The following is a 9,532-nucleotide window of genomic DNA, read 5'->3' on the forward strand; positions in this document are numbered from 1 at the left end:
ACCACAAATACCATACTTTTCAAAAAGGTACTGTGTCCTGACTTTATGCCTGCTTAGGTTACTGCTGCCTTGAAGTGCTTTCCCCTCCTCTGACTCTCATCCCTACCTTTTCAGTGACAACCATCATTCAAGATGAAGCCCAGAAGTTGCAGCCTCTGGGAAAGATCTAACTTGCTGGGCTGGAATATATGCATGTACTGTATGCTCCCTTGGCACCTTGTGCTGTTTTACTGTGGCGGATTGATTGATTGCAGGCATTATTCCTGTTTTTCCTGTCTCTCTGTTTCATTTGTTTTGCAGTGAAACTTTGAACCTCATCCCATCAACAGGCTATTTATTCATTCCTTTGAATCCGAGTGAGCCTTGTGATTTGCTCTGGCCAATAGATTGCAGAAGAATATTTGTTTGCCACTTTCAAGCTAGGACTCAAAAAGATTGCATCGCTTATAATTGAGGACTCATAAGACCCTAATAATTGCTAGGGGAGGGATAGCATTAGCAGAAATACCTAATGTAGACGACAGGTTGATGAGTGCAGCAAATCACCATGGCATATTCATAATTATGTAACAAACCAGCACCTTCTGCATATGTACTCCAGAAATCAAAGTGTAACAAAAAAATTAAAAATAATAATTGGATACTAATTAATTGCCCAGTTTCTCCATGCAGTAGTCTTCAGGCATCTGCCATTACGGTGACTCATAAGAAAGATAACACAATACAGATGTATTAAGGCTTTTCTACACTGAAGGATTTCACTAACATAGACCAGGAAACTGCACCCTGAGGGTTACCTCTCTGAGCCTCAGTTTCCTAATCTGAGAAGAGGATAAGAGCTTTGAGCTTAGTTGTCAAAGTCAAACGAGATAACATCAAAAAACTGCCTACCTGAGTGGTGAATATTCCATAAGTGCTTAATAAATGGAAGCTACTGCCACGATTGAATTTGTATTATCATTATGTTAAAGGAGGGAGTAGAGCTCAGTTTAGTTGAATTACACACAAAAAAAAACCAGTGCTGGCTACATAAATTGATTGAGTAACTAGTTGTAGAATAAATGAATAAATTCATTTTGAGAATGACTTGAAATCTGTACTGTGAACAAAGTGTTATTCGAGTATTTTAGAACAACTCAAAATCCCGCCGCTAGGTGTCGATAAACACACACTATAAAAACAAAACCTGACTTCCTAGATTCTGAATCTGTTGTTAAATTTTCTTGTTAAAATATTAGAGGGCCTCAATTATTTATAAGTAAAATCATGTGTATCGTCAATCAAAAGTTTCCAACTATCTAGGAATGTCTATCAAGTAAATCAGATTTTCACACTCTTTCTTGTTTTCTTTTCTTTTTATTCCTTTTTTTAATACTAGGAAACGCACTCACTTCAACCTCCACCAACCAAAATGACTGCTTAAAGGCCATTCAGCCCCTTTATCACTGTGGCTCAAATTTGACTTTCTTCCCAATTCATCCGTGATTCAGATTTCTTCTGTTTCAGGAGCTTTGCCCATGCCTTCTGCCACCTTCTGCCAGGAATTATACCTGTCCCATCCCATCAAGTCTCCTGAATGGCCAGGTAAAGATTTATTTTTCCTTTGGGTCTCAAAAATGTTTTATTCTAGTCACCCTTCACTAGATATGGATTCCCTGTTAAAAACAATATTAGTTTCCTGAGCTTACTATAACAAAATACCACAGACTGAATGGTTTAAACAACTAAATTTATTTTCTCACGGTTCTAAATGATGGGAGTCCTAATGTTATCTGAAAGGTTCCCAATCCAGACCCCAAAAGTGGGTTCTTTGATCTCACTCAAGAAATAATTCAGGGAGAGTCTGTAAAGTGAAAGCAACTTTATTAAGAAAGTAAAGGAATAAAAGAATGACTACTCAATAGGCAGAGCAGCCCCGAGGGTTGCTGTTGCCCATTTTTATGGTTATTTCTTGATTATATGCTAAACAAGGGGTGGATTATTTATGCCTCCTCTTTTTAGACCATATAGGGTAACTTCCTGATGTTGACATGGCATTTGTAAACTGTCATAGTGCTGGGACATAGCATTGAATGCTGTCATAGCATTGAGGACGACCAGAGGTCAGTCTTGTCACCATCTTGGTTTCGGCGGGTTTTAGCCAGCTTCTTTACTGCAAACTGTTTTATCAGCAAGGTCTTTATGACCTGAATCTTGTGCCGACCTCCTATCTCATCCTGTGACTTAGAATGTCTAACTGTCTGGGGATGCAGCCCAGTAGGTCTCAGCCTTATTTTGCCCAGCTCCTATTCAAGATGGAGTTGCTCTGATCCAAACGCCTCTGACACTACATCAAGGTGTCAGCAGGGTTGGTTTCTTGAGGTCAAGAAACGAGCCCTCTTACCCGGACTTCTATGACTGTCTTCTCCTCGTATCTTCACATTGTCTTTTCTCTGTACATGACTGTGTCCTAAACTCTTTCAAAAAGAACACCAATCATATTGGACCAGGGACCACCCTGACCGCCTCATTTTAATTCGTTGCCTCTTTAAATACCCTGTCTCCAAATGTAATCATATCCTGAGATGCTGGAGATTAGTACATCAGAACTTCAGAGGAACACATTTTAGCAAATAAAATACATTCTCACACAGCTCAAAAGTTCTCAATACTATTTACTATAACTGCAATTATTGATATGTACAAGTCATTAACTTAATGTGTATTTTGTGCCTAAAATCTGTAAGTTTCCATAACGGCAGGAACCATGTCTGTTTGGTTAAAGAGGTAACTTCAATATGCTGCAACTGTGCTCAATGCCTAGTACATAGTAGGTTGTCTTTTTTTATTATTGCATTAATATCATCTTGTTTATTTTTATTTCCTACATAACTCCAATGTCTGGCACAAAGTGCCTCAGTAAATATTAAATTAAAGAAATATATTTAATAGCCAGCAGCTAGAAAGAATGCTCTGGATGCTTTACTTTTCCTTTTCTTTAACCAATTCCTTACTCTTGTTAGCATGACAGCCCACCGGAGTGGCTACATATTTCGTATTAGCAAAGAGAAGAAGGTTTCCCACAGTCAGACGGGTGCATAACAGTAAATTAGCCTTAGCCCAGGTTTAATAGTTGTACTTTGGGTGGCTTGATAATAATAAACCTGTGCCGGTTTATAGAAGCGGACATCCTGTAGAACCATATTCAGTACTTTGCTTAGTCCTAGGCACTGGGGTCTCCGTCCTGCCCTGAGCTGCTCCTCTGCCAGCTGCAGCCCTCTCTTACTATGAGAAGTCTGTGTGGCAAGGTTACAGGACCATCTGTAACCCACAATCCCTATTTTTCTAGACATCTGGCCAGGAACTCAAGACTCTGATGTTCCCTGCCAAAGTGGATCTCTGCTTGCTGCTGGGGTTTGCAGAGTCTTCTTACCCAGATTCATTCTGCTGAGGCAACCTCAGGCTCAAGGGACAGCAGGAGATTCCTCATGGTGTGGGACAGAGCCAGATGTGGAGAAAACATAGGGGCAGGACATGCAGGGTTAGGAGCACCCATCTGATCTCTTGGCTCTGTCCCCCCAAATATAGGGGTAGATGTCTTTGTATATTTTATACTCTGATGTTTCACCTAACACGTTATATTAGAACCCATAGGAAAGTTTCCTAAGTCACTATCCCAGAAATTCTCATGCCTTTGTAGAGTCATTGTTACTGAACATGTGCGGTGCCTGGAGCCAGACAAGCCTAAGCTTCAATACCAATTCTACCTCCACCATTTGTGTGACTTTGGACATGTCACTTAAACTTTCTGAGCTTTAGTTTCCCCAACTGAAAAAAAGGAAGTTAAATCAAATCATATTTTTATGACAAAACTTTGAGTGTGATGTTTCCTGTTGCCCTGGAATTAATTGCCAGGACCCAAGGCTGAGGATGAAAGAGGTATTATGAATCCCACATTTAAATGAGACATCAGTGAAATATTCACCAACAATTAAGGCCAGATACTTCCCACAGGACATATGAAGAAACAGCCAAACCCTCTCTGCTACCCCCATCATCACTCAACCTCCTCCCTCAGTCTGTTTCAGTAGAGTCTTGGGAAGAGTAATTTAAAAAGCATGAGGAATGCAAGAAATAATATATAGTAATTGAAAAATGCATACACAGCAGAAAAGCAATAGGCGAAACACTGGCAAAAAAAAAAAAAAAATATGGAAAATAATAGACCTGGTATTCTTAATGAGCCATAAAGTAAATGGCAGCAATATGAAATGATTAAATTTAAAACATAATTCTTTTCAGGCTCTTGCACCTATGAAGCAAGCCTTCCTTTTTAATCATGCTGGGCACATGCACTGAGAGAAACATGGACCTGTTTTTAACCCTGGATGTTGAGAACTCAGAGAAAAGGTGAAGAGATTATCAGCTAACTGGGGAATGCAATATAAAAAGGACTAAAGAAACAATATTCAGGAAGGAGGAAAACAAGAGGAACAGAAACAAATTTTTTCTCTTCTTCAAGTACTTGAAAGTGTGATTTTTTTCAGAGCTCTGTTGTATAGTTTTTTGTTTTTGTTTTTGTTTTTGAGACAGGGTGTGTTGCTCTGTCATCCAGGCTGGAGTGCAGTGGTGCAATCACAGCTTATTGCAGGCTCGACCTGCTGGGCTCAAGGGATTCTTCCACCACAGCCTCCTGAGTAGTTAGGACTACAGATGCACACCACCATGTCCAGCTGATTTTTGTGTGTGTATTTGTATACAGACGATGTTTCAACATGTTGCCCAGGCTGCTCTTGAACTCTTGGGCTCAAGGAATCCTCTTGCCTTGGCCTTGCGAAGTGCTGGGATTCCAGGCCTGGGCCACAGCACCCAGCCTGTATAGTTTTTGAAAAAGACAACATCGGAGGAATTGAATTTCTTTAGCAGTAGTAGGATTGAGGACAATGATATATAATTATAAACCAGAAATATAAAAGAACCTTTGCCATTATATTCTTGTGGCACTTTCTATGGGACAATTGTCTTTAAGCTAAAGTACAGAGCAAACTGTCTTACTACCAAGATGAATTGGCTGGAAAAATGCTCTCATTGTAAGTTGTTTATCCAAATTAGGTAGGCAGTTTACTGATCAGAAGATTGACATAGAGCAATTCAACACCCGATACTAGTGGAAATATTTCAGCTTTGTGTTCAAATCTGGCTCTTACCTAGTAGCTGCACAATGTTAGGTGTCACTCAAAATTGCTGGGCCTCGTTGCTTCCCAGAGAAAGAGAAATCACATGGTCTGCCTAGTAGACAGTGCTGGGACAGTAAAAAATGACTCCAAATGCAAAGGACCAAGACTGTATCTTGCAGAGTAGAAATGTTCCCTCTTTGCCAGTTATTCCTGCCGCAGTAGTTTTGACATTCTACCCTACACATAAAATGAGAAGTAGTACTGTGCCAATTATAGAACTTATAATATTAATAAATCTTGACATATTAATTACTTTTATATTAAAAAACAAATTTTTAACTCTTATACCTTTAAAAGTTGCTGTAATTGTACTTATATATTGAAAAAAATGAGGCCTATAAAAGTCCAGTTACTAATTTTTTATTGATTTATATGTATTTATGTATTTATTTATTTAGTACTACAGATAGAACCAGCCATCAAATCTAGCTTTCTCCTATTTGGAAAAAAGTGAGTTCTCCTTTTAATTTGACTAATAAATAATCAGAAGAAAAATGGCTTTGTCACAGACACTCTCTTAAATTGATCAAGTGGTTACTTTTGATTAACTCAGAGGTTAATTACTGAGGGTTTTACTTCTCTGCGTGGATGGTGGTGGTGCTGCCATACCCAGATCCACTGCACCTGCTGTGGCACCACCTCCTCGGTTGCTGAGATGACAGCTGTTCACAGCTCACACCTACCCCCATCTCTGGAAAATTTCCTTCTTCAAGCCTGAGGAGTTATGTCCATCCCACCCCAGCCTTCTACAACCCATAGCTAATGACAGGCTGACAGGGAGAAAACGGTGGAGCATTTGCCTCAAGGCAGGACCTGCCATGAGGTGCAATTTATGCTCCAGAGCTCTGCTCCCCATGGATCCAGGCTGAACCTCCTCTTCAGCTGAGACCACATTCCTGCTTAGCTCCTTCCCTGCCTTGTCCTGTTCTCTACTCTTTCTTCTCTTCAGGGCTCCCCTTACCTAAAACAGCTCCACCTGAATTCCTGTCACAGGTTCTGTTCCTAGGAAATCCAACCTAAGATGCTGGAGAAATGAGATGATTCGTGATCAATTTTATTTCTGAAAAACATTCTAAGAATGAAAGTTAGGATTCAGTTATAATGCAAAAAGGGAAAGCACTTATAACTCAGAATTCTAAAACAATTTTAAATTCCATTTTTGTCATTTGAAATCAGACAAATTATAAGAATTTAAAGGGGATCTTAAAATGTTGAAAGCATTCTTACTGCATTTATCACAGATCAATAATGATAAAAGAGAAATTTGCCACATAAAATAAGTTTCTCAATGTTATTAATAACACCATTAGGGAAAAATATTTTCCCCACCTCTATACCCACCCATGCTTTTGAGCCTCTTGTTTTTTCTGTCTCCAAAGTTTAGAGAGAACAATGGTGACCTCCAGTGGCCAATAAGGCAATTTTTGGTCAAAACTCCCAAATTAAGTCAGAGATACTGCACCGTAATGTTCATAGATTTGTTTTTTTGTATAGTTTGCACAATGTGTTAACCTTTATTGATATACTGTTAAGGATTTTAGAACTCAAATATCCTCTTTTTAATCACAAGCCTAAAATGGAGTATCACTTAGATCACCATCCAAAACTTTTAAAATAAACCGAGATTATTCCAAAGGAGTATGGGGTTTTACACCCACAAATAATGAGAAAATTAAATGAGAGAAATTAAGGTCTTAACATACTAAACTACATTACTTCTAATTTCTGTGGCATTTTGTTATTGGGTGAAAATACATTTTTAAGCACCATTTACAACTAAACGTGAATAACCCATTGCTAAATACCCAAAATACAATGTGTGATTTGCCTACTTTCATTTAACCGAAGAAATATGCAACTGAAACTAATGGTCTTTATTTTCTTTTTTCGTAGAGACCAGGGTCTCCCTTTGTTTCCCAGAATGGTCTTGAACTCCTGGTTTTCAAGCAATCCTCCTGTCTTGGTCTCTCAAAGTGCTAGGATTACAAGTGTGAGCCACCATACCCAATCATAGTGCTCTTATAAAATGCATCATCATATTTATTTTACAAATTCAAAAACAGAAGTCTGTATAGATAAGTTTTGAAGTTACTAGGGACCTGGAAATCATACTGAAGATGTCTCCAATTAAAAAACTCTGGAGAGTTCCGAGGCTAGAGGGGTCAGGAGACAAATAAAAACTTTAGCCCCAGCTGATCACAATGAGGTTAATCACAATACTACTTAAAGATACTTCAGATCCTAGGACAATGGTCCGAAGTCGAGTGACTATACTTTCCTGTCTGCCCTTTGAAAATCAAGGCCTGACTTTTCTACATGCTCAGTCATGCTCAGATAACCTAAATTGATAGAGAGAAAGTTAGCAGAGGATAAGATCAACTGGTTAACTGTAAATAAGATTTTGCTGTTGGAGAATCTTCTTGTTGCTCTGGTTTTAGATAGCAGAGGAAGCCAAAGAATACCTGCTTTAAGTTATCAGGAGTTGAAGCTCATCCATACTGAAATTAACGGGTTGCTTCTCTTTTTCTGGTTTATTCTTACTTTACTGGTGAAGAGAAAATAAATTAATTAATACCTTGTTGTTAAAAGGACTGTAGTGGGAGAAACTCTTTTATAAACTATGTGAATTTTTATGATTTTCTGATAGAAAATATTTGATCAGTTGATTGTCTTTAGACTCCGGATTTCCACTGGCCAAATACTGTTTATCTTCTTGGAGTGCTTTGGCGGGCTTTCTTTCCTTAGGAAATGAGTTGGAAAACATCAGTGATACTTCAAAGCCATAGCTTGAGGTTATCATCTGATTTATGAAATGACTATTTCCATCATTTATCAGAACACAGAGTCCTTCCTGTGGAAGTGGAATCCTAGTATGTTAACAACGTTGGGAAACTGCTGATTATCACATCATTGTAGGAAACAACTGAACAAAAAGGTCCATACCGAAATGACAAGAGTTGTTTTTTGGGAGGCGTGGGGGTGAGACGGAGTCTCCCTTTGTGGCCCAGGCTGGAGTGCAGTGGCATGATCTTGGCTCACTGCAGCCTCTGCCTCCCAGGTGCAAGTGATTCTCCTGCCTCAGCCTCCCCGAGTAACTGGGACTACAGGAGTGCGCCACCACGCCCAGATAATTTTTTCCTTTTCTTTTTGTATTTTTCGTAGAGACGAGATTTCACCATGTTGGCCAGACTGGTCTCAAACTCTTGACCTCGGGTCAAGAGCCTTGGCACCCCAAAGTGCTGTGATTAGAGGTGTGAGCTGCCGTGCCCGGCCCAAAATGACAAGAGCCTTAACATCTTTGTAAGGCACAGGAGATCACGTGACAAATTTAACATTTTAGAGATTAGGAAAAACAACCTGTTTTTCTTAATTTATGTTCAGGGATATACTTTACCAAATGAAGGCATTAACTATCTGTCTAACATGTCCATAGATTTTCCCCATTTCTTAATTTTCCTTTCTCTCAACAACAGGAAGTCAGGAAGAGTGCATCTCATTCTCACGTGTCTCTGTCTTGTTATTTGAGCTTTGGAAAGTTACAGAACCTCTGTAGTCTTTAGATTTCCCACCCCTTAAATGAGAATCATAGGTCAGGAAACCTAAAAATTAATAAAATAAAATAAAGTAAAATTCGGATGCTCCCCTGAGAGATTCTGATGCAGGTGATATTCGTGAGTTTGGGAAATGAAGATATATATTTCTAGATAGCTGTCTAGGTGGTTTCCATTATGAGCCAGTCTTTGGCACTGCTGGGCAATGTTAGATGATCTCTGAGGACTTTTACAGACTTATGAATATAAAGTCTGTTCTTCAGTAATAGTAAACTTCGATGCAAAATAGTTTTCTTACCTCAAGAATGTCAATTGTTCAAATGGTAACTTCCAAGTCATTACTCATATTCCTGGTAACATCAAATGTCCATTCATCTCAATAGGAAAGGAGGGAGGAAAGAATAGAAAAAAACTCAAATAAGTTAAACCTGGGTTTGGGGGATTGGCCAGACATTACACAGAATGAATTTTAGATTTTTTGTCAGTTAAGATGTTATGTAAATATTTCAATGGGGGTCTCATCAGAATATAGATTATGTACTTAAGTGGGAGTAACAAAGGAAAGTTTTACAAAAAGACTATTCTGTTCACATATGGACAGGGTGAAAAGAAACCAGAAAGTTAAGTTGCAGTCCCCTGGGGCTAGCACCAAGGAGGAGCTATTAATTACCCTCCTGAGCCTAAGGGAAAAGAGGAAGGAACCATTACCGGGATAAAGAGATTTAAGGCTGCTCAGTGAGAGCTGTTTTGGTCACGTGACAAAGC

At 39.0% G+C, this 9,532-nt stretch overlaps 1 long non-coding RNA gene across 1 annotated transcript; it reads left to right on the plus strand.

The window, feature by feature from the left end:
• Window positions 1-1,378: 1,378 nt before the first annotated feature.
• Window positions 1,379-7,799, plus strand: LOC105545871. The gene is made up of 2 exons (XR_001007005.1): window positions 1,379-1,584; window positions 7,110-7,799. It is a non-coding gene; the product is annotated as an uncharacterized LOC105545871 (long non-coding RNA).
• The last annotated feature ends 1,733 nt before the right edge of the window (window positions 7,800-9,532 follow it).

Source organism: Mandrillus leucophaeus, unplaced genomic scaffold (assembly GCF_000951045.1).
Source record: "Mandrillus leucophaeus isolate KB7577 unplaced genomic scaffold, Mleu.le_1.0 Scaffold340, whole genome shotgun sequence".
NCBI classification, from domain to species: domain Eukaryota; kingdom Metazoa; phylum Chordata; class Mammalia; order Primates; family Cercopithecidae; genus Mandrillus; species Mandrillus leucophaeus.